Raw genomic sequence first — 26,913 nt, 5'->3', positions numbered from 1 at the left:
GGGCAGTTTTTCAACGGCTGTCAGTTCTGCTTCTAGCTACGCTACATCGCCCTAGCAGCACCTACGCACTGCCTTCAGATGTGCTCACCTCCGCCCTGGCGTTGAGCGCCTACAGCGCCATCGCCTTCGGCCTCTGGTGGCAGGAGGGTAGCCGACACATCGCGGCGTGAATGAAACGCAGCGCAACGCGGTGGTGGTGTAACGGTCAGCATGGTTGCTTCCCAAGCAGTTGATCCGGGTTCGTTTCCCGGCCACCGCACAAAAGGTACTTTTTTCTTCTACGGGTATTCCACGTAACGAAACGCGATCTTCGAAACTGTGAAGTGTCGCGGTAAAAATAGTTTTCCCTCGCCCCTCGTCTCAGTCCGTGCTGCCAGGGCGCTAGTCTGCGGGTTTCGTTTCTCAGCATCGTGTGTCTCCATGTGTCGACTTGTCTCGACTTTGCTCGGCTGACGCGAAAGCTGACGCTTGGAAATGGGCATATATGTAGAGGGCAGGCGCGAGAAACGACTGGGAGAGACCAAAAAACGACAAACACACGACAGAACCTTTCATTTTATTGTGGCCACAGGTTCGCCCCTTAGTGTACCGAGAGGCAAGAGTGGCGTCAGCGTGCGGGACCGCATCATTATCGCTAAGCAACAACGAAACCGAAGGAAAAATGCAAAATGAAAGGAGCCAACAGCACGTCGAATTCCCAGCCGAGCACGCACCCAAGTACTAACCACGGCCAACGATTCTTAACGCCGGTGAACAGACGACAACCGCTGCACTACGCGCGGTATGGCCGTTGGCGACAGTATCGCGCAACGTGTAGACATCTTACTTCTTGTGAAGATCGCTTGTTATTTACCTGGCAGTGTCACGCTGGAGGAAGCATTGTCTTTTAGGGGAGAAAAGTGAAATGGCACTTGGTGCGGTCAAATACGCGGCCTTTGTGTTCACAGCACGACGCTCTAACTTACTCAGCTATCGAGCTACGCAATGTGGCACGTCTGCAGTCCAATACCCGATCGACCGTCTCATCCACCTTTATTACTGCCCTGACACACATTTAAACACATATATGCTTTCGTTCACGTTTGCTCGCCTGATGCTTGGTCCCCAAAAATTACAACACAAAGAAATCGTAAATGCCGTGAGAATAACCAAGACTCAGCAACCAAAAGTATGGTCGGCTACCGGGAATCGAATCCGGGCCTCGTGGCTGAAAGCCATTTCTCCTAACAGCTTTCCATTCTTTCTGACCGCCAGACAATCAGACTTGCAAGGCAAGCACCATAGTCACTGCCGTCTCTAGTAGTATCTGTGGAACCTGTTCCCGCGTAATTTACTTGTTTTCCCGCATGTACGAAATTGGTAGTTTTGGAATATTTAAAATGCATTGTCAGATGTGGGGTTCGAACCCACGCTCCCCTTCGGGAACCAGAGCTTAAATCTGGTGCCTTAGACCGCTCGGCCAATCTGACGTGTGAGCGTACGCTCTCTACTACCGTCGTTTCTAGGTACATCACCAGAGCCTGACTGCGAAATTAGCGTGTTTTTTCTTGTGTGGAGGAAATACGTTGGTTTTAGAGTATTTAAAACGAATTGTCAGATGTCAGGTTGCAACCCACCCTCACTTTCGGGAACCACTGCTTAAATATGGTGCCTTAAACCATTGTTTTCCATCGCCATCTGTCTTGAGCAGAACTGTAGTTATCAATATTCACAATGACGCAGAGAAAACAAAAAACGACAGAAAAGGCCGTTCCCTAGCAACGGCTACGCTGTGCATTTCGCCCTCAGGGGAAGCTAATGATATGCTCCAGTCGAGCATCAAACTAACCAACTTAATATTGTGATACCTAGGCGCTTTCTCCTTCTGGATTGGCACACATATGCTGAATCGTCTCTGGATCATCAGTAAGTGCGTCACATTAGATATTGTTTTATCGCCCTGCTGTAAATTAAAGGGCAGTTTTTCAACGGCTGTCAGTTCTGCTTCTAGCTACGCTACATCGCCCTAGCAGCACCTACGCACTGCCTTCAGATGTGCTCACCTCCGCCCTGGCGTTGAGCGCCTACAGCGCCATCGCCTTCGGCCTCTGGTGGCAGGAGGGTAGCCGACACATCGCGGCGTGAATGAAACGCAGCGCAACGCGGTGGTGGTGTAACGGTCAGCATGGTTGCTTCCCAAGCAGTTGATCCGGGTTCGATTCCCGGCCACCGCACAAAAGGTACTTTTTTCTTCTACGGGTATTCCACGTAACGAAACGCGATCTTCGAAACTGTGAAGTGTCGCGGTAAGAATAGTTTTCCCTCGCCCCTCGTCTCAGTCCGTGCTGCCAGGGCGCTAGTCTGCGGGTTTCGTTTCTCAGCATCGTGTGTCTCCATGTGTCGACTTGTCTCGACTTTGCTCGGCTGACGCGAAAGCTGACGCTTGGAAATGGGCATATATGTAGAGGGCAGGCGCGAGAAACGACTGGGAGAGACCAAAAAACGACAAACACACGACAGAACCTTTCATTTTATTGTGGCCACAGGTTCGCCCCTTAGTGTACCGAGAGGCAAGAGTGGCGTCAGCGTGCGGGACCGCATCATTATCGCTAAGCAACAACGAAACCGAAGGAAAAATGCAAAATGAAAGGAGCCAACAGCACGTCGAATTCCCAGCCGAGCACGCACCCAAGTACTAACCACGGCCAACGATTCTTAACGCCGGTGAACAGACGACAACCGCTGCACTACGCGCGGTATGGCCGTTGGCGACAGTATCGCGCAACGTGTAGACATCTTACTTCTTGTGAAGATCGCTTGTTATTTACCTGGCAGTGTCACGCTGGAGGAAGCATTGTCTTTTAGGGGAGAAAAGTGAAATGGCACTTGGTGCGGTCAAATACGCGGCCTTTGTGTTCACAGCACGACGCTCTAACTTACTCAGCTATCGAGCTACGCAATGTGGCACGTCTGCAGTCCAATACCCGATCGACCGTCTCATCCACCTTTATTACTGCCCTGACACACATTTAAACACATATATGCTTTCGTTCACGTTTGCTCGCCTGATGCTTGGTCCCCAAAAATTACAACACAAAGAAATCGTAAATGCCGTGAGAATAACCAAGACTCAGCAACCAAAAGTATGGTCGGCTACCGGGAATCGAATCCGGGCCTCGTGGCTGAAAGCCATTTCTCCTAACAGCTTTCCATTCTTTCTGACCGCCAGACAATCAGACTTGCAAGGCAAGCACCATAGTCACTGCCGTCTCTAGTAGTATCTGTGGAACCTGTTCCCGCGTAATTTACTTGTTTTCCGCATGTACGAAATTGGTAGTTTTGGAATATTTAAAATGCATTGTCAGATGTGGGGTTCGAACCCACGCTCCCCTTCGGGAACCAGAGCTTAAATCTGGCGCCTTAGACCGCTCGGCCAATCTGACGTGTGAGCGTACGCTCTCTACTACCGTCGTTTCTAGGTACATCACCAGAGCCTGACTGCGAAATTAGCGTGTTTTTTCTTGTGTGGAGGAAATACGTTGGTTTTAGAGTATTTAAAACGAATTGTCAGATGTCAGGTTGCACCCCACCCTCACTTTCGGGAACCACTGCTTAAATATGGTGCCTTAAACCATTGTTTTCCATCGCCATCTGTCTTGAGCAGAACTGTAGTTATCAATATTCACATTGACGCAGAGAAAACAAAAAACGACAGAAAAGGCCGTTCCCTAGCAACGGCTACGCTGTGCATTTCGCCCTCAGGGGAAGCTAATGATATGCTCCAGTCGAGCATCAAACTAACCAACTTAATATTGTGATACCTAGGCGCTTTCTCCTTCTGGATTGGCACACATATGCTGAATCGTCTCTGGATCATCAGTAAGTGCGTCACATTAGATATTTGTTTTATCGCCCTGCTGTAAATTAAAGGGCAGTTTTTCAACGGCTGTCAGTTCTGCTTCTAGCTACGCTACATCGCCCTAGCAGCACCTACGCACTGCCTTCAGATGTGCTCACCTCCGCCCTGGCGTTGAGCGCCTACAGCGCCATCGCCTTCGGCCTCTGGTGGCAGGAGGGTAGCCGACACATCGCGGCGTGAATGAAACGCAGCGCAACGCGGTGGTGGTGTAACGGTCAGCATGGTTGCTTCCCAAGCAGTTGATCCGGGTTCGTTTCCCGGCCACCGCACAAAAGGTACTTTTTTCTTCTACGGGTATTCCACGTAACGAAACGCGATCTTCGAAACTGTGAAGTGTCGCGGTAAAAATAGTTTTCCCTCGCCCCTCGTCTCAGTCCGTGCTGCCAGGGCGCTAGTCTGCGGGTTTCGTTTCTCAGCATCGTGTGTCTCCATGTGTCGACTTGTCTCGACTTTGCTCGGCTGACGCGAAAGCTGACGCTTGGAAATGGGCATATATGTAGAGGGCAGGCGCGAGAAACGACTGGGAGAGACCAAAAAACGACAAACACACGACAGAACCTTTCATTTTATTGTGGCCACAGGTTCGCCCCTTAGTGTACCGAGAGGCAAGAGTGGCGTCAGCGTGCGGGACCGCATCATTATCGCTAAGCAACAACGAAACCGAAGGAAAAATGCAAAATGAAAGGAGCCAACAGCACGTCGAATTCCCAGCCGAGCACGCACCCAAGTACTAACCACGGCCAACGATTCTTAACGCCGGTGAACAGACGACAACCGCTGCACTACGCGCGGTATGGCCGTTGGCGACAGTATCGCGCAACGTGTAGACATCTTACTTCTTGTGAAGATCGCTTGTTATTTACCTGGCAGTGTCACGCTGGAGGAAGCATTGTCTTTTAGGGGAGAAAAGTGAAATGGCACTTGGTGCGGTCAAATACGCGGCCTTTGTGTTCACAGCACGACGCTCTAACTTACTCAGCTATCGAGCTACGCAATGTGGCACGTCTGCAGTCCAATACCCGATCGACCGTCTCATCCACCTTTATTACTGCCCTGACACACATTTAAACACATATATGCTTTCGTTCACGTTTGCTCGCCTGATGCTTGGTCCCCAAAAATTACAACACAAAGAAATCGTAAATGCCGTGAGAATAACCAAGACTCAGCAACCAAAAGTATGGTCGGCTACCGGGAATCGAATCCGGGCCTCGTGGCTGAAAGCCATTTCTCCTAACAGCTTTCCATTCTTTCTGACCGCCAGACAATCAGACTTGCAAGGCAAGCACCATAGTCACTGCCGTCTCTAGTAGTATCTGTGGAACCTGTTCCCGCGTAATTTACTTGTTTTCCCGCATGTACGAAATTGGTAGTTTTGGAATATTTAAAATGCATTGTCAGATGTGGGGTTCGAACCCACGCTCCCCTTCGGGAACCAGAGCTTAAATCTGGTGCCTTAGACCGCTCGGCCAATCTGACGTGTGAGCGTACGCTCTCTACTACCGTCGTTTCTAGGTACATCACCAGAGCCTGACTGCGAAATTAGCGTGTTTTTTCTTGTGTGGAGGAAATACGTTGGTTTTAGAGTATTTAAAACGAATTGTCAGATGTCAGGTTGCACCCCACCCTCACTTTCGGGAACCACTGCTTAAATATGGTGCCTTAAACCATTGTTTTCCATCGCCATCTGTCTTGAGCAGAACTGTAGTTATCAATATTCACATTGACGCAGAGAAAACAAAAAACGACAGAAAAGGCCGTTCCCTAGCAACGGCTACGCTGTGCATTTCGCCCTCAGGGGAAGCTAATGATATGCTCCAGTCGAGCATCAAACTAACCAACTTAATATTGTGATACCTAGGCGCTTTCTCCTTCTGGATTGGCACACATATGCTGAATCGTCTCTGGATCATCAGTAAGTGCGTCACATTAGATATTTGTTTTATCGCCCTGCTGTAAATTAAAGGGCAGTTTTTCAACGGCTGTCAGTTCTGCTTCTAGCTACGCTACATCGCCCTAGCAGCACCTACGCACTGCCTTCAGATGTGCTCACCTCCGCCCTGGCGTTGAGCGCCTACAGCGCCATCGCCTTCGGCCTCTGGTGGCAGGAGGGTAGCCGACACATCGCGGCGTGAATGAAACGCAGCGCAACGCGGTGGTGGTGTAACGGTCAGCATGGTTGCTTCCCAAGCAGTTGATCCGGGTTCGTTTCCCGGCCACCGCACAAAAGGTACTTTTTTCTTCTACGGGTATTCCACGTAACGAAACGCGATCTTCGAAACTGTGAAGTGTCGCGGTAAAAATAGTTTTCCCTCGCCCCTCGTCTCAGTCCGTGCTGCCAGGGCGCTAGTCTGCGGGTTTCGTTTCTCAGCATCGTGTGTCTCCATGTGTCGACTTGTCTCGACTTTGCTCGGCTGACGCGAAAGCTGACGCTTGGAAATGGGCATATATGTAGAGGGCAGGCGCGAGAAACGACTGGGAGAGACCAAAAAACGACAAACACACGACAGAACCTTTCATTTTATTGTGGCCACAGGTTCGCCCCTTAGTGTACCGAGAGGCAAGAGTGGCGTCAGCGTGCGGGACCGCATCATTATCGCTAAGCAACAACGAAACCGAAGGAAAAATGCAAAATGAAAGGAGCCAACAGCACGTCGAATTCCCAGCCGAGCACGCACCCAAGTACTAACCACGGCCAACGATTCTTAACGCCGGTGAACAGACGACAACCGCTGCACTACGCGCGGTATGGCCGTTGGCGACAGTATCGCGCAACGTGTAGACATCTTACTTCTTGTGAAGATCGCTTGTTATTTACCTGGCAGTGTCACGCTGGAGGAAGCATTGTCTTTTAGGGGAGAAAAGTGAAATGGCACTTGGTGCGGTCAAATACGCGGCCTTTGTGTTCACAGCACGACGCTCTAACTTACTCAGCTATCGAGCTACGCAATGTGGCACGTCTGCAGTCCAATACCCGATCGACCGTCTCATCCACCTTTATTACTGCCCTGACACACATTTAAACACATATATGCTTTCGTTCACGTTTGCTCGCCTGATGCTTGGTCCCCAAAAATTACAACACAAAGAAATCGTAAATGCCGTGAGAATAACCAAGACTCAGCAACCAAAAGTATGGTCGGCTACCGGGAATCGAATCCGGGCCTCGTGCTGAAAGCCATTTCTCCTAACAGCTTTCCATTCTTTCTGACCGCCAGACAATCAGACTTGCAAGGCAAGCACCATAGTCACTGCCGTCTCTAGTAGTATCTGTGGAACCTGTTCCCGCGTAATTTACTTGTTTTCCCGCATGTACGAAATTGGTAGTTTTGGAATATTTAAAATGCATTGTCAGATGTGGGGTTCGAACCCACGCTCCCCTTCGGGAACCAGAGCTTAAATCTGGTGCCTTAGACCGCTCGGCCAATCTGACGTGTGAGCGTACGCTCTCTACTACCGTCGTTTCTAGGTACATCACCAGAGCCTGACTGCGAAATTAGCGTGTTTTTTCTTGTGTGGAGGAAATACGTTGGTTTTAGAGTATTTAAAACGAATTGTCAGATGTCAGGTTGCAACCCACCCTCACTTTCGGGAACCACTGCTTAAATATGGTGCCTTAAACCATTGTTTTCCATCGCCATCTGTCTTGAGCAGAACTGTAGTTATCAATATTCACAATGACGCAGAGAAAACAAAAAACGACAGAAAAGGCCGTTCCCTAGCAACGGCTACGCTGTGCATTTCGCCCTCAGGGGAAGCTAATGATATGCTCCAGTCGAGCATCAAACTAACCAACTTAATATTGTGATACCTAGGCGCTTTCTCCTTCTGGATTGGCACACATATGCTGAATCGTCTCTGGATCATCAGTAAGTGCGTCACATTAGATATTTGTTTTATCGCCCTGCTGTAAATTAAAGGGCAGTTTTTCAACGGCTGTCAGTTCTGCTTCTAGCTACGCTACATCGCCCTAGCAGCACCTACGCACTGCCTTCAGATGTGCTCACCTCCGCCCTGGCGTTGAGCGCCTACAGCGCCATCGCCTTCGGCCTCTGGTGGCAGGAGGGTAGCCGACACATCGCGGCGTGAATGAAACGCAGCGCAACGCGGTGGTGGTGTAACGGTCAGCATGGTTGCTTCCCAAGCAGTTGATCCGGGTTCGATTCCCGGCCACCGCACAAAAGGTACTTTTTTCTTCTACGGGTATTCCACGTAACGAAACGCGATCTTCGAAACTGTGAAGTGTCGCGGTAAGAATAGTTTTCCCTCGCCCCTCGTCTCAGTCCGTGCTGCCAGGGCGCTAGTCTGCGGGTTTCGTTTCTCAGCATCGTGTGTCTCCATGTGTCGACTTGTCTCGACTTTGCTCGGCTGACGCGAAAGCTGACGCTTGGAAATGGGCATATATGTAGAGGGCAGGCGCGAGAAACGACTGGGAGAGACCAAAAAACGACAAACACACGACAGAACCTTTCATTTTATTGTGGCCACAGGTTCGCCCCTTAGTGTACCGAGAGGCAAGAGTGGCGTCAGCGTGCGGGACCGCATCATTATCGCTAAGCAACAACGAAACCGAAGGAAAAATGCAAAATGAAAGGAGCCAACAGCACGTCGAATTCCCAGCCGAGCACGCACCCAAGTACTAACCACGGCCAACGATTCTTAACGCCGGTGAACAGACGACAACCGCTGCACTACGCGCGGTATGGCCGTTGGCGACAGTATCGCGCAACGTGTAGACATCTTACTTCTTGTGAAGATCGCTTGTTATTTACCTGGCAGTGTCACGCTGGAGGAAGCATTGTCTTTTAGGGGAGAAAAGTGAAATGGCACTTGGTGCGGTCAAATACGCGGCCTTTGTGTTCACAGCACGACGCTCTAACTTACTCAGCTATCGAGCTACGCAATGTGGCACGTCTGCAGTCCAATACCCGATCGACCGTCTCATCCACCTTTATTACTGCCCTGACACACATTTAAACACATATATGCTTTCGTTCACGTTTGCTCGCCTGATGCTTGGTCCCCAAAAATTACAACACAAAGAAATCGTAAATGCCGTGAGAATAACCAAGACTCAGCAACCAAAAGTATGGTCGGCTACCGGGAATCGAATCCGGGCCTCGTGGCTGAAAGCCATTTCTCCTAACAGCTTTCCATTCTTTCTGACCGCCAGACAATCAGACTTGCAAGGCAAGCACCATAGTCACTGCCGTCTCTAGTAGTATCTGTGGAACCTGTTCCCGCGTAATTTACTTGTTTTCCCGCATGTACGAAATTGGTAGTTTTGGAATATTTAAAATGCATTGTCAGATGTGGGGTTCGAACCCACGCTCCCCTTCGGGAACCAGAGCTTAAATCTGGTGCCTTAGACCGCTCGGCCAATCTGACGTGTGAGCGTACGCTCTCTACTACCGTCGTTTCTAGGTACATCACCAGAGCCTGACTGCGAAATTAGCGTGTTTTTTCTTGTGTGGAGGAAATACGTTGGTTTTAGAGTATTTAAAACGAATTGTCAGATGTCAGGTTGCAACCCACCCTCACTTTCGGGAACCACTGCTTAAATATGGTGCCTTAAACCATTGTTTTCCATCGCCATCTGTCTTGAGCAGAACTGTAGTTATCAATATTCACAATGACGCAGAGAAAACAAAAAACGACAGAAAAGGCCGTTCCCTAGCAACGGCTACGCTGTGCATTTCGCCCTCAGGGGAAGCTAATGATATGCTCCAGTCGAGCATCAAACTAACCAACTTAATATTGTGATACCTAGGCGCTTTCTCCTTCTGGATTGGCACACATATGCTGAATCGTCTCTGGATCATCAGTAAGTGCGTCACATTAGATATTTGTTTTATCGCCCTGCTGTAAATTAAAGGGCAGTTTTTCAACGGCTGTCAGTTCTGCTTCTAGCTACGCTACATCGCCCTAGCAGCACCTACGCACTGCCTTCAGATGTGCTCACCTCCGCCCTGGCGTTGAGCGCCTACAGCGCCATCGCCTTCGGCCTCTGGTGGCAGGAGGGTAGCCGACACATCGCGGCGTGAATGAAACGCAGCGCAACGCGGTGGTGGTGTAACGGTCAGCATGGTTGCTTCCCAAGCAGTTGATCCGGGTTCGATTCCCGGCCACCGCACAAAAGGTACTTTTTTCTTCTACGGGTATTCCACGTAACGAAACGCGATCTTCGAAACTGTGAAGTGTCGCGGTAAGAATAGTTTTCCCTCGCCCCTCGTCTCAGTCCGTGCTGCCAGGGCGCTAGTCTGCGGGTTTCGTTTCTCAGCATCGTGTGTCTCCATGTGTCGACTTGTCTCGACTTTGCTCGGCTGACGCGAAAGCTGACGCTTGGAAATGGGCATATATGTAGAGGGCAGGCGCGAGAAACGACTGGGAGAGACCAAAAAACGACAAACACACGACAGAACCTTTCATTTTATTGTGGCCACAGGTTCGCCCCTTAGTGTACCGAGAGGCAAGAGTGGCGTCAGCGTGCGGGACCGCATCATTATCGCTAAGCAACAACGAAACCGAAGGAAAAATGCAAAATGAAAGGAGCCAACAGCACGTCGAATTCCCAGCCGAGCACGCACCCAAGTACTAACCACGGCCAACGATTCTTAACGCCGGTGAACAGACGACAACCGCTGCACTACGCGCGGTATGGCCGTTGGCGACAGTATCGCGCAACGTGTAGACATCTTACTTCTTGTGAAGATCGCTTGTTATTTACCTGGCAGTGTCACGCTGGAGGAAGCATTGTCTTTTAGGGGAGAAAAGTGAAATGGCACTTGGTGCGGTCAAATACGCGGCCTTTGTGTTCACAGCACGACGCTCTAACTTACTCAGCTATCGAGCTACGCAATGTGGCACGTCTGCAGTCCAATACCCGATCGACCGTCTCATCCACCTTTATTACTGCCCTGACACACATTTAAACACATATATGCTTTCGTTCACGTTTGCTCGCCTGATGCTTGGTCCCCAAAAATTACAACACAAAGAAATCGTAAATGCCGTGAGAATAACCAAGACTCAGCAACCAAAAGTATGGTCGGCTACCGGGAATCGAATCCGGGCCTCGTGGCTGAAAGCCATTTCTCCTAACAGCTTTCCATTCTTTCTGACCGCCAGACAATCAGACTTGCAAGGCAAGCACCATAGTCACTGCCGTCTCTAGTAGTATCTGTGGAACCTGTTCCCGCGTAATTTACTTGTTTTCCCGCATGTACGAAATTGGTAGTTTTGGAATATTTAAAATGCATTGTCAGATGTGGGGTTCGAACCCACGCTCCCCTTCGGGAACCAGAGCTTAAATCTGGCGCCTTAGACCGCTCGGCCAATCTGACGTGTGAGCGTACGCTCTCTACTACCGTCGTTTCTAGGTACATCACCAGAGCCTGACTGCGAAATTAGCGTGTTTTTTCTTGTGTGGAGGAAATACGTTGGTTTTAGAGTATTTAAAACGAATTGTCAGATGTCAGGTTGCACCCCACCCTCACTTTCGGGAACCACTGCTTAAATATGGTGCCTTAAACCATTGTTTTCCATCGCCATCTGTCTTGAGCAGAACTGTAGTTATCAATATTCACATTGACGCAGAGAAAACAAAAAACGACAGAAAAGGCCGTTCCCTAGCAACGGCTACGCTGTGCATTTCGCCCTCAGGGGAAGCTAATGATATGCTCCAGTCGAGCATCAAACTAACCAACTTAATATTGTGATACCTAGGCGCTTTCTCCTTCTGGATTGGCACACATATGCTGAATCGTCTCTGGATCATCAGTAAGTGCGTCACATTAGATATTTGTTTTATCGCCCTGCTGTAAATTAAAGGGCAGTTTTTCAACGGCTGTCAGTTCTGCTTCTAGCTACGCTACATCGCCCTAGCAGCACCTACGCACTGCCTTCAGATGTGCTCACCTCCGCCCTGGCGTTGAGCGCCTACAGCGCCATCGCCTTCGGCCTCTGGTGGCAGGAGGGTAGCCGACACATCGCGGCGTGAATGAAACGCAGCGCAACGCGGTGGTGGTGTAACGGTCAGCATGGTTGCTTCCCAAGCAGTTGATCCGGGTTCGTTTCCCGGCCACCGCACAAAAGGTACTTTTTTCTTCTACGGGTATTCCACGTAACGAAACGCGATCTTCGAAACTGTGAAGTGTCGCGGTAAAAATAGTTTTCCCTCGCCCCTCGTCTCAGTCCGTGCTGCCAGGGCGCTAGTCTGCGGGTTTCGTTTCTCAGCATCGTGTGTCTCCATGTGTCGACTTGTCTCGACTTTGCTCGGCTGACGCGAAAGCTGACGCTTGGAAATGGGCATATATGTAGAGGGCAGGCGCGAGAAACGACTGGGAGAGACCAAAAAACGACAAACACACGACAGAACCTTTCATTTTATTGTGGCCACAGGTTCGCCCCTTAGTGTACCGAGAGGCAAGAGTGGCGTCAGCGTGCGGGACCGCATCATTATCGCTAAGCAACAACGAAACCGAAGGAAAAATGCAAAATGAAAGGAGCCAACAGCACGTCGAATTCCCAGCCGAGCACGCACCCAAGTACTAACCACGGCCAACGATTCTTAACGCCGGTGAACAGACGACAACCGCTGCACTACGCGCGGTATGGCCGTTGGCGACAGTATCGCGCAACGTGTAGACATCTTACTTCTTGTGAAGATCGCTTGTTATTTACCTGGCAGTGTCACGCTGGAGGAAGCATTGTCTTTTAGGGGAGAAAAGTGAAATGGCACTTGGTGCGGTCAAATACGCGGCCTTTGTGTTCACAGCACGACGCTCTAACTTACTCAGCTATCGAGCTACGCAATGTGGCACGTCTGCAGTCCAATACCCGATCGACCGTCTCATCCACCTTTATTACTGCCCTGACACACATTTAAACACATATATGCTTTCGTTCACGTTTGCTCGCCTGATGCTTGGTCCCCAAAAATTACAACACAAAGAAATCGTAAATGCCGTGAGAATAACCAAGACTCAGCAACCAAAAGTATGGTCGGCTACCGGGAATCGAATCCGGGCCTCGTGGCTGAAAGCCATTTCTCCTAACAGCTTTCCATTCTTTCTGACCGCCAGACAATCAGACTTGCAAGGCAAGCACCATAGTCACTGCCGTCTCTAGTAGTATCTGTGGAACCTGTTCCCGCGTAATTTACTTGTTTTCCCGCATGTACGAAATTGGTAGTTTTGGAATATTTAAAATGCATTGTCAGATGTGGGGTTCGAACCCACGCTCCCCTTCGGGAACCAGAGCTTAAATCTGGTGCCTTAGACCGCTCGGCCAATCTGACGTGTGAGCGTACGCTCTCTACTACCGTCGTTTCTAGGTACATCACCAGAGCCTGACTGCGAAATTAGCGTGTTTTTTCTTGTGTGGAGGAAATACGTTGGTTTTAGAGTATTTAAAACGAATTGTCAGATGTCAGGTTGCAACCCACCCTCACTTTCGGGAACCACTGCTTAAATATGGTGCCTTAAACCATTGTTTTCCATCGCCATCTGTCTTGAGCAGAACTGTAGTTATCAATATTCACAATGACGCAGAGAAAACAAAAAACGACAGAAAAGGCCGTTCCCTAGCAACGGCTACGCTGTGCATTTCGCCCTCAGGGGAAGCTAATGATATGCTCCAGTCGAGCATCAAACTAACCAACTTAATATTGTGATACCTAGGCGCTTTCTCCTTCTGGATTGGCACACATATGCTGAATCGTCTCTGGATCATCAGTAAGTGCGTCACATTAGATATTTGTTTTATCGCCCTGCTGTAAATTAAAGGGCAGTTTTTCAACGGCTGTCAGTTCTGCTTCTAGCTACGCTACATCGCCCTAGCAGCACCTACGCACTGCCTTCAGATGTGCTCACCTCCGCCCTGGCGTTGAGCGCCTACAGCGCCATCGCCTTCGGCCTCTGGTGGCAGGAGGGTAGCCGACACATCGCGGCGTGAATGAAACGCAGCGCAACGCGGTGGTGGTGTAACGGTCAGCATGGTTGCTTCCCAAGCAGTTGATCCGGGTTCGATTCCCGGCCACCGCACAAAAGGTACTTTTTTCTTCTACGGGTATTCCACGTAACGAAACGCGATCTTCGAAACTGTGAAGTGTCGCGGTAAGAATAGTTTTCCCTCGCCCCTCGTCTCAGTCCGTGCTGCCAGGGCGCTAGTCTGCGGGTTTCGTTTCTCAGCATCGTGTGTCTCCATGTGTCGACTTGTCTCGACTTTGCTCGGCTGACGCGAAAGCTGACGCTTGGAAATGGGCATATATGTAGAGGGCAGGCGCGAGAAACGACTGGGAGAGACCAAAAAACGACAAACACACGACAGAACCTTTCATTTTATTGTGGCCACAGGTTCGCCCCTTAGTGTACCGAGAGGCAAGAGTGGCGTCAGCGTGCGGGACCGCATCATTATCGCTAAGCAACAACGAAACCGAAGGAAAAATGCAAAATGAAAGGAGCCAACAGCACGTCGAATTCCCAGCCGAGCACGCACCCAAGTACTAACCACGGCCAACGATTCTTAACGCCGGTGAACAGACGACAACCGCTGCACTACGCGCGGTATGGCCGTTGGCGACAGTATCGCGCAACGTGTAGACATCTTACTTCTTGTGAAGATCGCTTGTTATTTACCTGGCAGTGTCACGCTGGAGGAAGCATTGTCTTTTAGGGGAGAAAAGTGAAATGGCACTTGGTGCGGTCAAATACGCGGCCTTTGTGTTCACAGCACGACGCTCTAACTTACTCAGCTATCGAGCTACGCAATGTGGCACGTCTGCAGTCCAATACCCGATCGACCGTCTCATCCACCTTTATTACTGCCCTGACACACATTTAAACACATATATGCTTTCGTTCACGTTTGCTCGCCTGATGCTTGGTCCCCAAAAATTACAACACAAAGAAATCGTAAATGCCGTGAGAATAACCAAGACTCAGCAACCAAAAGTATGGTCGGCTACCGGGAATCGAATCCGGGCCTCGTGGCTGAAAGCCATTTCTCCTAACAGCTTTCCATTCTTTCTGACCGCCAGACAATCAGACTTGCAAGGCAAGCACCATAGTCACTGCCGTCTCTAGTAGTATCTGTGGAACCTGTTCCCGCGTAATTTACTTGTTTTCCCGCATGTACGAAATTGGTAGTTTTGGAATATTTAAAATGCATTGTCAGATGTGGGGTTCGAACCCACGCTCCCCTTCGGGAACCAGAGCTTAAATCTGGCGCCTTAGACCGCTCGGCCAATCTGACGTGTGAGCGTACGCTCTCTACTACCGTCGTTTCTAGGTACATCACCAGAGCCTGACTGCGAAATTAGCGTGTTTTTTCTTGTGTGGAGGAAATACGTTGGTTTTAGAGTATTTAAAACGAATTGTCAGATGTCAGGTTGCACCCCACCCTCACTTTCGGGAACCACTGCTTAAATATGGTGCCTTAAACCATTGTTTTCCATCGCCATCTGTCTTGAGCAGAACTGTAGTTATCAATATTCACATTGACGCAGAGAAAACAAAAAACGACAGAAAAGGCCGTTCCCTAGCAACGGCTACGCTGTGCATTTCGCCCTCAGGGGAAGCTAATGATATGCTCCAGTCGAGCATCAAACTAACCAACTTAATATTGTGATACCTAGGCGCTTTCTCCTTCTGGATTGGCACACATATGCTGAATCGTCTCTGGATCATCAGTAAGTGCGTCACATTAGATATTTGTTTTATCGCCCTGCTGTAAATTAAAGGGCAGTTTTTCAACGGCTGTCAGTTCTGCTTCTAGCTACGCTACATCGCCCTAGCAGCACCTACGCACTGCCTTCAGATGTGCTCACCTCCGCCCTGGCGTTGAGCGCCTACAGCGCCATCGCCTTCGGCCTCTGGTGGCAGGAGGGTAGCCGACACATCGCGGCGTGAATGAAACGCAGCGCAACGCGGTGGTGGTGTAACGGTCAGCATGGTTGCTTCCCAAGCAGTTGATCCGGGTTCGTTTCCCGGCCACCGCACAAAAGGTACTTTTTTCTTCTACGGGTATTCCACGTAACGAAACGCGATCTTCGAAACTGTGAAGTGTCGCGGTAAAAATAGTTTTCCCTCGCCCCTCGTCTCAGTCCGTGCTGCCAGGGCGCTAGTCTGCGGGTTTCGTTTCTCAGCATCGTGTGTCTCCATGTGTCGACTTGTCTCGACTTTGCTCGGCTGACGCGAAAGCTGACGCTTGGAAATGGGCATATATGTAGAGGGCAGGCGCGAGAAACGACTGGGAGAGACCAAAAAACGACAAACACACGACAGAACCTTTCATTTTATTGTGGCCACAGGTTCGCCCCTTAGTGTACCGAGAGGCAAGAGTGGCGTCAGCGTGCGGGACCGCATCATTATCGCTAAGCAACAACGAAACCGAAGGAAAAATGCAAAATGAAAGGAGCCAACAGCACGTCGAATTCCCAGCCGAGCACGCACCCAAGTACTAACCACGGCCAACGATTCTTAACGCCGGTGAACAGACGACAACCGCTGCACTACGCGCGGTATGGCCGTTGGCGACAGTATCGCGCAACGTGTAGACATCTTACTTCTTGTGAAGATCGCTTGTTATTTACCTGGCAGTGTCACGCTGGAGGAAGCATTGTCTTTTAGGGGAGAAAAGTGAAATGGCACTTGGTGCGGTCAAATACGCGGCCTTTGTGTTCACAGCACGACGCTCTAACTTACTCAGCTATCGAGCTACGCAATGTGGCACGTCTGCAGTCCAATACCCGATCGACCGTCTCATCCACCTTTATTACTGCCCTGACACACATTTAAACACATATATGCTTTCGTTCACGTTTGCTCGCCTGATGCTTGGTCCCCAAAAATTACAACACAAAGAAATCGTAAATGCCGTGAGAATAACCAAGACTCAGCAACCAAAAGTATGGTCGGCTACCGGGAATCGAATCCGGGCCTCGTGGCTGAAAGCCATTTCTCCTAACAGCTTTCCATTCTTTCTGACCGCCAGACAATCAGACTTGCAAGGCAAGCACCATAGTCACTGCCGTCTCTAGTAGTATCTGTGGAACCTGTTCCCGCGTAATTTACTTGTTTTCCCGCATGTACGAAATTGGTAGTTTTGGAATATTTAAAATGAATTGTCAGATGTGGGGTTCGAACCCACGCTCCCCTTCGGGAACCAGAGCTTAAATCTGGCGCCTTAGACCGCTCGGCCAATCTGACGTGTGAGCGTACGCTCTCTACTACCGTCGTTTCTAGGTACATCACCAGAGCCTGACTGCGAAATTAGCGTGTTTTTTCTTGTGTGGAGGAAATACGTTGGTTTTAGAGTATTTAAAACGAATTGTCAGATGTCAGGTTGCACCCCACCCTCACTTTCGGGAACCACTGCTTAAATATGGTGCCTTAAACCACTGTTTTCCATCGCCATCTGTCTTGAGCAGAACTGTAGTTATCAATATTCACATTGACGCAGAGAAAACAAAAAACGACAGAAAAGGCCGTTCCCTAGCAACGGCTACGCTGTGCATTTCGCCCTCAGGGGAAGCTAATGATATGCTCCAGTCGAGCATCAAACTAACCAACTTAATATTGTGATACCTAGGCGCTTTCTCCTTCTGGATTGGCACACATATGCTGAATCGTCTCTGGATCATCAGTAAGTGCGTCACATTAGATATTTGTTTTATCGCCCTGCTGTAAATTAAAGGGCAGTTTTTCAACGGCTGTCAGTTCTGCTTCTAGCTACGCTACATCGCCCTAGCAGCACCTACGCACTGCCTTCAGATGTGCTCACCTCCGCCCTGGCGTTGAGCGCCTACAGCGCCATCGCCTTCGGCCTCTGGTGGCAGGAGGGTAGCCGACACATCGCGGCGTGAATGAAACGCAGCGCAACGCGGTGGTGGTGTAACGGTCAGCATGGTTGCTTCGCAAGCAGTTGATCCGGGTTCGTTTCCCGGCCACCACACAAAAGGTACTTTTTTCTTCTACGGGTATTCCACGTAACGAAACGCGATCTTCGAAACTGTGAAGTGTCGCGGTAAAAATAGTTTTCCCTCGCCCCTCGTCTCAGTCCGTGCTGCCAGGGCGCTAGTCTGCGGGTTTCGTTTCTCAGCATCGTGTGTCTCCATGTGTCGACTTGTCTCGACTTTGCTCGGCTGACGCGAAAGCTGACGCTTGGAAATGGGCATATATGTAGAGGGCAGGCGCGAGAAACGACTGGGAGAGACCAAAAAACGACAAACACACGACAGAACCTTTCATTTTATTGTGGCCACAGGTTCGCCCCTTAGTGTACCGAGAGGCAAGAGTGGCGTCAGCGTGCGGGACCGCATCATTATCGCTAAGCAACAACGAAACCGAAGGAAAAATGCAAAATGAAAGGAGCCAACAGCACGTCGAATTCCCAGCCGAGCACGCACCCAAGTACTAACCACGGCCAACGATTCTTAACGCCGGTGAACAGACGACAACCGCTGCACTACGCGCGGTATGGCCGTTGGCGACAGTATCGCGCAACGTGTAGACATCTTACTTCTTGTGAAGATCGCTTGTTATTTACCTGGCAGTGTCACGCTGGAGGAAGCATTGTCTTTTAGGGGAGAAAAGTGAAATGGCACTTGGTGCGGTCAAATACGCGGCCTTTGTGTTCACAGCACGACGCTCTAACTTACTCAGCTATCGAGCTACGCAATGTGGCACGTCTGCAGTCCAATACCCGATCGACCGTCTCATCCACCTTTATTACTGCCCTGACACACATTTAAACACATATATGCTTTCGTTCACGTTTGCTCGCCTGATGCTTGGTCCCCAAAAATTACAACACAAAGAAATCGTAAATGCCGTGAGAATAACCAAGACTCAGCAACCAAAAGTATGGTCGGCTACCGGGAATCGAATCCGGGCCTCGTGGCTGAAAGCCATTTCTCCTAACAGCTTTCCATTCTTTCTGACCGCCAGACAATCAGACTTGCAAGGCAAGCACCATAGTCACTGCCGTCTCTAGTAGTATCTGTGGAACCTGTTCCCGCGTAATTTACTTGTTTTCCCGCATGTACGAAATTGGTAGTTTTGGAATATTTAAAATGAATTGTCAGATGTGGGGTTCGAACCCACGCTCCCCTTCGGGAACCAGAGCTTAAATCTGGCGCCTTAGACCGCTCGGCCAATCTGACGTGTGAGCGTACGCTCTCTACTACCGTCGTTTCTAGGTACATCACCAGAGCCTGACTGCGAAATTAGCGTGTTTTTTCTTGTGTGGAGGAAATACGTTGGTTTTAGAGTATTTAAAACGAATTGTCAGATGTCAGGTTGCACCCCACCCTCACTTTCGGGAACCACTGCTTAAATATGGTGCCTTAAACCACTGTTTTCCATCGCCATCTGTCTTGAGCAGAACTGTAGTTATCAATATTCACATTGACGCAGAGAAAACAAAAAACGACAGAAAAGGCCGTTCCCTAGCAACGGCTACGCTGTGCATTTCGCCCTCAGGGGAAGCTAATGATATGCTCCAGTCGAGCATCAAACTAACCAACTTAATATTGTGATACCTAGGCGCTTTCTCCTTCTGGATTGGCACACATATGCTGAATCGTCTCTGGATCATCAGTAAGTGCGTCACATTAGATATTTGTTTTATCGCCCTGCTGTAAATTAAAGGGCAGTTTTTCAACGGCTGTCAGTTCTGCTTCTAGCTACGCTACATCGCCCTAGCAGCACCTACGCACTGCCTTCAGATGTGCTCACCTCCGCCCTGGCGTTGAGCGCCTACAGCGCCATCGCCTTCGGCCTCTGGTGGCAGGAGGGTAGCCGACACATCGCGGCGTGAATGAAACGCAGCGCAACGCGGTGGTGGTGTAACGGTCAGCATGGTTGCTTCGCAAGCAGTTGATCCGGGTTCGTTTCCCGGCCACCACACAAAAGGTACTTTTTTCTTCTACGGGTATTCCACGTAACGAAACGCGATCTTCGAAACTGTGAAGTGTCGCGGTAAAAATAGTTTTCCCTCGCCCCTCGTCTCAGTCCGTGCTGCCAGGGCGCTAGTCTGCGGGTTTCGTTTCTCAGCATCGTGTGTCTCCATGTGTCGACTTGTCTCGACTTTGCTCGGCTGACGCGAAAGCTGACGCTTGGAAATGGGCATATATGTAGAGGGCAGGCGCGAGAAACGACTGGGAGAGACCAAAAAACGACAAACACACGACAGAACCTTTCATTTTATTGTGGCCACAGGTTCGCCCCTTAGTGTACCGAGAGGCAAGAGTGGCGTCAGCGTGCGGGACCGCATCATTATCGCTAAGCAACAACGAAACCGAAGGAAAAATGCAAAATGAAAGGAGCCAACAGCACGTCGAATTCCCAGCCGAGCACGCACCCAAGTACTAACCACGGCCAACGATTCTTAACGCCGGTGAACAGACGACAACCGCTGCACTACGCGCGGTATGGCCGTTGGCGACAGTATCGCGCAACGTGTAGACATCTTACTTCTTGTGAAGATCGCTTGTTATTTACCTGGCAGTGTCACGCTGGAGGAAGCATTGTCTTTTAGGGGAGAAAAGTGAAATGGCACTTGGTGCGGTCAAATACGCGGCCTTTGTGTTCACAGCACGACGCTCTAACTTACTCAGCTATCGAGCTACGCAATGTGGCACGTCTGCAGTCCAATACCCGATCGACCGTCTCATCCACCTTTATTACTGCCCTGACACACATTTAAACACATATATGCTTTCGTTCACGTTTGCTCGCCTGATGCTTGGTCCCCAAAAATTACAACACAAAGAAATCGTTAATGCCGTGAGAATAACCAAGACTCAGCAACCAAAATTATGGTCGGCTACCGGGAATCGAATCCGGGCCTCGTGGCTGAAAGCCATTTCTCCTAACAGCTTTCCATTCTTTCTGACCGCCAGACAATCAGACTTGCAAGGCAAGCACCATAGTCACTGCCGTCTCTAGTAGTATCTGTGGAACCTGTTCCCGCGTAATTTACTTGTTTTCCCGCATGTACGAAATTGGTAGTTTTGGAATATTTAAAATGAATTGTCAGATGTGGGGTTCGAACCCACGCTCCCCTTCGGGAACCAGAGCTTAAATCTGGCGCCTTAGACCGCTCGGCCAATCTGACGTGTGTGCGTACGCTCTCTACTACCGTCGTTTCTAGGTACATCACCAGAGCCTGACTGCGAAATTAGCGTGTTTTTTCTTGTGTGGAGGAAATACGTTGGTTTTAGAGTATTTAAAACGAATTGTCAGATGTCAGGTTGCACCCCACCCTCACTTTCGGGAACCACTGCTTAAATATGGTGCCTTAAACCACTGTTTTCCATCGCCATCTGTCTTGAGCAGAACTGTAGTTATCAATATTCACATTGACGCAGAGAAAACAAAAAACGACAGAAAAGGCCGTTCCCTAGCAACGGCTACGCTGTGCATTTCGCCCTCAGGGGAAGCTAATGATATGCTCCAGTCGAGCATCAAACTAACCAACTTAATATTGTGATACCTAGGCGCTTTCTCCTTCTGGATTGGCACACATATGCTGAATCGTCTCTGGATCATCAGTAAGTGCGTCACATTAGATATTTGTTTTATCGCCCTGCTGTAAATTAAAGGGCAGTTTTTCAACGGCTGTCAGTTCTGCTTCTAGCTACGCTACATCGCCCTAGCAGCACCTACGCACTGCCTTCAGATGTGCTCACCTCCGCCCTGGCGTTGAGCGCCTACAGCGCCATCGCCTTCGGCCTCTGGTGGCAGGAGGGTAGCCGACACATCGCGGCGTGAATGAAACGCAGCGCAACGCGGTGGTGGTGTAACGGTCAGCATGGTTGCTTCGCAAGCAGTTGATCCGGGTTCGTTTCCCGGCCACCACACAAAAGGTACTTTTTTCTTCTACGGGTATTCCACGTAACGAAACGCGATCTTCGAAACTGTGAAGTGTCGCGGTAAAAATAGTTTTCCCTCGCCCCTCGTCTCAGTCCGTGCTGCCAGGGCGCTAGTCTGCGGGTTTCGTTTCTCAGCATCGTGTGTCTCCATGTGTCGACTTGTCTCGACTTTGCTCGGCTGACGCGAAAGCTGACGCTTGGAAATGGGCATATATGTAGAGGGCAGGCGCGAGAAACGACTGGGAGAGACCAAAAAACGACAAACACACGACAGAACCTTTCATTTTATTGTGGCCACAGGTTCGCCCCTTAGTGTACCGAGAGGCAAGAGTGGCGTCAGCGTGCGGGACCGCATCATTATCGCTAAGCAACAACGAAACCGAAGGAAAAATGCAAAATGAAAGGAGCCAACAGCACGTCGAATTCCCAGCCGAGCACGCACCCAAGTACTAACCACGGCCAACGATTCTTAACGCCGGTGAACAGACGACAACCGCTGCACTACGCGCGGTATGGCCGTTGGCGACAGTATCGCGCAACGTGTAGACATCTTACTTCTTGTGAAGATCGCTTGTTATTTACCTGGCAGTGTCACGCTGGAGGAAGCATTGTCTTTTAGGGGAGAAAAGTGAAATGGCACTTGGTGCGGTCAAATACGCGGCCTTTGTGTTCACAGCACGACGCTCTAACTTACTCAGCTATCGAGCTACGCAATGTGGCACGTCTGCAGTCCAATACCCGATCGACCGTCTCATCCACCTTTATTACTGCCCTGACACACATTTAAACACATATATGCTTTCGTTCACGTTTGCTCGCCTGATGCTTGGTCCCCAAAAATTACAACACAAAGAAATCGTAAATGCCGTGAGAATAACCAAGACTCAGCAACCAAAATTATGGTCGGCTACCGGGAATCGAATCCGGGCCTCGTGGCTGAAAGCCATTTCTCCTAACAGCTTTCCATTCTTTCTGACCGCCAGACAATCAGACATGCAAGGCAAGCACCATAGTCACTGCCGTCTCTAGTAGTATCTGTGGAACCTGTTCCCGCGTAATTTACTTGTTTTCCCGCATGTACGAAATTGGTAGTTTTGGAATATTTAAAATGCATTGTCAGATGTGGGGTTCGAACCCACGCTCCCCTTCGGGAACCAGAGCTTAAATCTGGCGCCTTAGACCGCTCGGCCAATCTGACGTGTGAGCGTACGCTCTCTACTACCGTCGTTTCTAGGTACATCACCAGAGCCTGACTGCGAAATTAGCGTGTTTTTTCTTGTGTGGAGGAAATACGTTGGTTTTAGAGTATTTAAAACGAATTGTCAGATGTCAGGTTGCACCCCACCCTCACTTTCGGGAACCACTGCTTAAATATGGTGCCTTAAACCATTGTTTTCCATCGCCATCTGTCTTGAGCAGAACTGTAGTTATCAATATTCACATTGACGCAGAGAAAACAAAAAACGACAGAAAAGGCCGTTCCCTAGCAACGGCTACGCTGTGCATTTCGCCCTCAGGGGAAGCTAATGATATGCTCCAGTCGAGCATCAAACTAACCAACTTAATATTGTGATACCTAGGCGCTTTCTCCTTCTGGATTGGCACACATATGCTGAATCGTCTCTGGATCATCAGTAAGTGCGTCACATTAGATATTTGTTTTATCGCCCTGCTGTAAATTAAAGGGCAGTTTTTCAACGGCTGTCAGTTCTGCTTCTAGCTACGCTACATCGCCCTAGCAGCACCTACGCACTGCCTTCAGATGTGCTCACCTCCGCCCTGGCGTTGAGCGCCTACAGCGCCATCGCCTTCGGCCTCTGGTGGCAGGAGGGTAGCCGACACATCGCGGCGTGAATGAAACGCAGCGCAACGCGGTGGTGGTGTAACGGTCAGCATGGTTGCTTCCCAAGCAGTTGATCCGGGTTCGATTCCCGGCCACCGCACAAAAGGTACTTTTTTCTTCTACGGGTATTCCACGTAACGAAACGCGATCTTCGAAACTGTGAAGTGTCGCGGTAAAAATAGTTTTCCCTCGCCCCTCGTCTCAGTCCGTGCTGCCAGGGCGCTAGTCTGCGGGTTTCGTTTCTCAGCATCGTGTGTCTCCATGTGTCGACTTGTCTCGACTTTGCTCGGCTGACGCGAAAGCTGACGCTTGGAAATGGGCATATATGTAGAGGGCAGGCGCGAGAAACGACTGGGAGAGACCAAAAAACGACAAACACACGACAGAACCTTTCATTTTATTGTGGCCACAGGTTCGCCCCTTAGTGTACCGAGAGGCAAGAGTGGCGTCAGCGTGCGGGACCGCATCATTATCGCTAAGCAACAACGAAACCGAAGGAAAAATGCAAAATGAAAGGAGCCAACAGCACGTCGAATTCCCAGCCGAGCACGCACCCAAGTACTAACCACGGCCAACGATTCTTAACGCCGGTGAACAGACGACAACCGCTGCACTACGCGCGGTATGGCCGTTGGCGACAGTATCGCGCAACGTGTAGACATCTTACTTCTTGTGAAGATCGCTTGTTATTTACCTGGCAGTGTCACGCTGGAGGAAGCATTGTCTTTTAGGGGAGAAAAGTGAAATGGCACTTGGTGCGGTCAAATACGCGGCCTTTGTGTTCACAGCACGACGCTCTAACTTACTCAGCTATCGAGCTACGCAATGTGGCACGTCTGCAGTCCAATACCCGATCGACCGTCTCATCCACCTTTATTACTGCCCTGACACACATTTAAACACATATATGCTTTCGTTCACGTTTGCTCGCCTGATGCTTGGTCCCCAAAAATTACAACACAAAGAAATCGTAAATGCCGTGAGAATAACCAAGACTCAGCAACCAAAAGTATGGTCGGCTACCGGGAATCGAATCCGGGCCTCGTGGCTGAAAGCCATTTCTCCTAACAGCTTTCCATTCTTTCTGACCGCCAGACAATCAGACTTGCAAGGCAAGCACCATAGTCACTGCCGTCTCTAGTAGTATCTGTGGAACCTGTTCCCGCGTAATTTACTTGTTTTCCCGCATGTACGAAATTGGTAGTTTTGGAATATTTAAAATGCATTGTCAGATGTGGGGTTCGAACCCACGCTCCCCTTCGGGAACCAGAGCTTAAATCTGGCGCCTTAGACCGCTCGGCCAATCTGACGTGTGAGCGTACGCTCTCTACTACCGTCGTTTCTAGGTACATCACCAGAGCCTGACTGCGAAATTAGCGTGTTTTTTCTTGTGTGGAGGAAATACGTTGGTTTTAGAGTATTTAAAACGAATTGTCAGATGTCAGGTTGCACCCCACCCTCACTTTCGGGAACCACTGCTTAAATATGGTGCCTTAAACCACTGTTTTCCATCGCCATCTGTCTTGAGCAGAACTGTAGTTATCAATATTCACATTGACGCAGAGAAAACAAAAAACGACAGAAAAGGCCGTTCCCTAGCAACGGCTACGCTGTGCATTTCGCCCTCAGGGGAAGCTAATGATATGCTCCAGTCGAGCATCAAACTAACCAACTTAATATTGTGATACCTAGGCGCTTTCTCCTTCTGGATTGGCACACATATGCTGAATCGTCTCTGGATCATCAGTAAGTGCGTCACATTAGATATTTGTTTTATCGCCCTGCTGTAAATTAAAGGGCAGTTTTTCAACGGCTGTCAGTTCTGCTTCTAGCTACGCTACATCGCCCTAGCAGCACCTACGCACTGCCTTCAGATGTGCTCACCTCCGCCCTGGCGTTGAGCGCCTACAGCGCCATCGCCTTCGGCCTCTGGTGGCAGGAGGGTAGCCGACACATCGCGGCGTGAATGAAACGCAGCGCAACGCGGTGGTGGTGTAACGGTCAGCATGGTTGCTTCCCAAGCAGTTGATCCGGGTTCGTTTCCCGGCCACCGCACAAAAGGTACTTTTTTCTTCTACGGGTATTCCACGTAACGAAACGCGATCTTCGAAACTGTGAAGTGTCGCGGTAAAAATAGTTTTCCCTCGCCCCTCGTCTCAGTCCGTGCTGCCAGGGCGCTAGTCTGCGGGTTTCGTTTCTCAGCATCGTGTGTCTCCATGTGTCGACTTGTCTCGACTTTGCTCGGCTGACGCGAAAGCTGACGCTTGGATATGGGCATATATGTAGAGGGCAGGCGCGAGAAACGACTGGGAGAGACCAAAAAACGACAAACACACGACAGAACCTTTCATTTTATTGTGGCCACAGGTTCGCCCCTTAGTGTACCGAGAGGCAAGAGTGGCGTCAGCGTGCGGGACCGCATCATTATCGCTAAGCAACAACGAAACCGAAGGAAAAATGCAAAATGAAAGGAGCCAACAGCACGTCGAATTCCCAGCCGAGCACGCACCCAAGTACTAACCACGGCCAACGATTCTTAACGCCGGTGAACAGACGACAACCGCTGCACTACGCGCGGTATGGCCGTTGGCGACAGTATCGCGCAACGTGTAGACATCTTACTTCTTGTGAAGATCGCTTGTTATTTACCTGGCAGTGTCACGCTGGAGGAAGCATTGTCTTTTAGGGGAGAAAAGTGAAATGGCACTTGGTGCGGTCAAATACGCGGCCTTTGTGTTCACAGCACGACGCTCTAACTTACTCAGCTATCGAGCTACGCAATGTGGCACGTCTGCAGTCCAATACCCGATCGACCGTCTCATCCACCTTTATTACTGCCCTGACACACATTTAAACACATATATGCTTTCGTTCACGTTTGCTCGCCTGATGCTTGGTCCCCAAAAATTACAACACAAAGAAATCGTAAATGCCGTGAGAATAACCAAGACTCAGCAACCAAAAGTATGGTCGGCTACCGGGAATCGAATCCGGGCCTCGTGGCTGAAAGCCATTTCTCCTAACAGCTTTCCATTCTTTCTGACCGCCAGACAATCAGACTTGCAAGGCAAGCACCATAGTCACTGCCGTCTCTAGTAGTATCTGTGGAACCTGTTCCCGCGTAATTTACTTGTTTTCCCGCATGTACGAAATTGGTAGTTTTGGAATATTTAAAATGCATTGTCAGATGTGGGGTTCGAACCCACGCTCCCCTTCGGGAACCAGAGCTTAAATCTGGCGCCTTAGACCGCTCGGCCAATCTGACGTGTGAGCGTACGCTCTCTACTACCGTCGTTT

The 26,913-nt window shown here is 49.9% G+C and overlaps 28 non-coding genes across 28 annotated transcripts; 14 read left to right on the top strand and 14 right to left on the bottom strand.

The window, feature by feature from the left end:
- The first annotated feature begins 187 nt into the window (after positions 1 to 187).
- Trnag-ccc (transfer RNA glycine (anticodon CCC)) lies at positions 188 to 259 on the top strand. Its single transcript has one exon. It is a non-coding gene; the product is annotated as a tRNA-Gly (tRNA).
- Positions 260 to 1,385: 1,126 nt separating this feature from the next.
- Trnal-uaa (transfer RNA leucine (anticodon UAA)) lies at positions 1,386 to 1,469 on the bottom strand. Its single transcript has one exon. It is a non-coding gene; the product is annotated as a tRNA-Leu (tRNA).
- A 672-nt stretch (positions 1,470 to 2,141) lies between these two features.
- On the top strand, positions 2,142 to 2,213 carry Trnag-ccc (transfer RNA glycine (anticodon CCC)). The gene has a single exon. It is a non-coding gene; the product is annotated as a tRNA-Gly (tRNA).
- Positions 2,214 to 3,338: 1,125 nt separating this feature from the next.
- Positions 3,339 to 3,422, bottom strand: Trnal-uaa (transfer RNA leucine (anticodon UAA)). Its single transcript has one exon. It is a non-coding gene; the product is annotated as a tRNA-Leu (tRNA).
- Positions 3,423 to 4,095: 673 nt separating this feature from the next.
- Trnag-ccc (transfer RNA glycine (anticodon CCC)) lies at positions 4,096 to 4,167 on the top strand. Its single transcript has one exon. It is a non-coding gene; the product is annotated as a tRNA-Gly (tRNA).
- A 1,126-nt stretch (positions 4,168 to 5,293) lies between these two features.
- Positions 5,294 to 5,377, bottom strand: Trnal-uaa (transfer RNA leucine (anticodon UAA)). Its single transcript has one exon. It is a non-coding gene; the product is annotated as a tRNA-Leu (tRNA).
- A 673-nt stretch (positions 5,378 to 6,050) lies between these two features.
- Positions 6,051 to 6,122, top strand: Trnag-ccc (transfer RNA glycine (anticodon CCC)). The gene has a single exon. It is a non-coding gene; the product is annotated as a tRNA-Gly (tRNA).
- Positions 6,123 to 7,247: 1,125 nt separating this feature from the next.
- On the bottom strand, positions 7,248 to 7,331 carry Trnal-uaa (transfer RNA leucine (anticodon UAA)). The gene has a single exon. It is a non-coding gene; the product is annotated as a tRNA-Leu (tRNA).
- A 673-nt stretch (positions 7,332 to 8,004) lies between these two features.
- On the top strand, positions 8,005 to 8,076 carry Trnag-ccc (transfer RNA glycine (anticodon CCC)). The gene has a single exon. It is a non-coding gene; the product is annotated as a tRNA-Gly (tRNA).
- Positions 8,077 to 9,202: 1,126 nt separating this feature from the next.
- On the bottom strand, positions 9,203 to 9,286 carry Trnal-uaa (transfer RNA leucine (anticodon UAA)). The gene has a single exon. It is a non-coding gene; the product is annotated as a tRNA-Leu (tRNA).
- Positions 9,287 to 9,959: 673 nt separating this feature from the next.
- Trnag-ccc (transfer RNA glycine (anticodon CCC)) lies at positions 9,960 to 10,031 on the top strand. The gene has a single exon. It is a non-coding gene; the product is annotated as a tRNA-Gly (tRNA).
- A 1,126-nt stretch (positions 10,032 to 11,157) lies between these two features.
- Positions 11,158 to 11,241, bottom strand: Trnal-uaa (transfer RNA leucine (anticodon UAA)). The gene has a single exon. It is a non-coding gene; the product is annotated as a tRNA-Leu (tRNA).
- A 673-nt stretch (positions 11,242 to 11,914) lies between these two features.
- Trnag-ccc (transfer RNA glycine (anticodon CCC)) lies at positions 11,915 to 11,986 on the top strand. The gene has a single exon. It is a non-coding gene; the product is annotated as a tRNA-Gly (tRNA).
- A 1,126-nt stretch (positions 11,987 to 13,112) lies between these two features.
- Positions 13,113 to 13,196, bottom strand: Trnal-uaa (transfer RNA leucine (anticodon UAA)). Its single transcript has one exon. It is a non-coding gene; the product is annotated as a tRNA-Leu (tRNA).
- Positions 13,197 to 13,869: 673 nt separating this feature from the next.
- Trnag-ccc (transfer RNA glycine (anticodon CCC)) lies at positions 13,870 to 13,941 on the top strand. Its single transcript has one exon. It is a non-coding gene; the product is annotated as a tRNA-Gly (tRNA).
- Positions 13,942 to 15,067: 1,126 nt separating this feature from the next.
- On the bottom strand, positions 15,068 to 15,151 carry Trnal-uaa (transfer RNA leucine (anticodon UAA)). The gene has a single exon. It is a non-coding gene; the product is annotated as a tRNA-Leu (tRNA).
- A 673-nt stretch (positions 15,152 to 15,824) lies between these two features.
- Trnag-ccc (transfer RNA glycine (anticodon CCC)) lies at positions 15,825 to 15,896 on the top strand. The gene has a single exon. It is a non-coding gene; the product is annotated as a tRNA-Gly (tRNA).
- Positions 15,897 to 17,022: 1,126 nt separating this feature from the next.
- On the bottom strand, positions 17,023 to 17,106 carry Trnal-uaa (transfer RNA leucine (anticodon UAA)). The gene has a single exon. It is a non-coding gene; the product is annotated as a tRNA-Leu (tRNA).
- A 673-nt stretch (positions 17,107 to 17,779) lies between these two features.
- Trnaa-cgc (transfer RNA alanine (anticodon CGC)) lies at positions 17,780 to 17,851 on the top strand. Its single transcript has one exon. It is a non-coding gene; the product is annotated as a tRNA-Ala (tRNA).
- A 1,126-nt stretch (positions 17,852 to 18,977) lies between these two features.
- Positions 18,978 to 19,061, bottom strand: Trnal-uaa (transfer RNA leucine (anticodon UAA)). Its single transcript has one exon. It is a non-coding gene; the product is annotated as a tRNA-Leu (tRNA).
- A 673-nt stretch (positions 19,062 to 19,734) lies between these two features.
- On the top strand, positions 19,735 to 19,806 carry Trnaa-cgc (transfer RNA alanine (anticodon CGC)). Its single transcript has one exon. It is a non-coding gene; the product is annotated as a tRNA-Ala (tRNA).
- Positions 19,807 to 20,932: 1,126 nt separating this feature from the next.
- On the bottom strand, positions 20,933 to 21,016 carry Trnal-uaa (transfer RNA leucine (anticodon UAA)). Its single transcript has one exon. It is a non-coding gene; the product is annotated as a tRNA-Leu (tRNA).
- Positions 21,017 to 21,689: 673 nt separating this feature from the next.
- On the top strand, positions 21,690 to 21,761 carry Trnaa-cgc (transfer RNA alanine (anticodon CGC)). Its single transcript has one exon. It is a non-coding gene; the product is annotated as a tRNA-Ala (tRNA).
- A 1,126-nt stretch (positions 21,762 to 22,887) lies between these two features.
- On the bottom strand, positions 22,888 to 22,971 carry Trnal-uaa (transfer RNA leucine (anticodon UAA)). Its single transcript has one exon. It is a non-coding gene; the product is annotated as a tRNA-Leu (tRNA).
- A 673-nt stretch (positions 22,972 to 23,644) lies between these two features.
- Positions 23,645 to 23,716, top strand: Trnag-ccc (transfer RNA glycine (anticodon CCC)). Its single transcript has one exon. It is a non-coding gene; the product is annotated as a tRNA-Gly (tRNA).
- Positions 23,717 to 24,842: 1,126 nt separating this feature from the next.
- Trnal-uaa (transfer RNA leucine (anticodon UAA)) lies at positions 24,843 to 24,926 on the bottom strand. Its single transcript has one exon. It is a non-coding gene; the product is annotated as a tRNA-Leu (tRNA).
- A 673-nt stretch (positions 24,927 to 25,599) lies between these two features.
- Trnag-ccc (transfer RNA glycine (anticodon CCC)) lies at positions 25,600 to 25,671 on the top strand. The gene has a single exon. It is a non-coding gene; the product is annotated as a tRNA-Gly (tRNA).
- Positions 25,672 to 26,797: 1,126 nt separating this feature from the next.
- On the bottom strand, positions 26,798 to 26,881 carry Trnal-uaa (transfer RNA leucine (anticodon UAA)). The gene has a single exon. It is a non-coding gene; the product is annotated as a tRNA-Leu (tRNA).
- Between the last annotated feature and the right edge of the window lie 32 nt (positions 26,882 to 26,913).

The sequence above is a fragment of the Schistocerca cancellata genome, unplaced genomic scaffold (genome assembly GCF_023864275.1).
Source record: "Schistocerca cancellata isolate TAMUIC-IGC-003103 unplaced genomic scaffold, iqSchCanc2.1 HiC_scaffold_643, whole genome shotgun sequence".
Classification (NCBI taxonomy): domain Eukaryota; kingdom Metazoa; phylum Arthropoda; class Insecta; order Orthoptera; family Acrididae; genus Schistocerca; species Schistocerca cancellata.
This window is presented reverse-complemented; position numbering and strand designations above follow the sequence as displayed.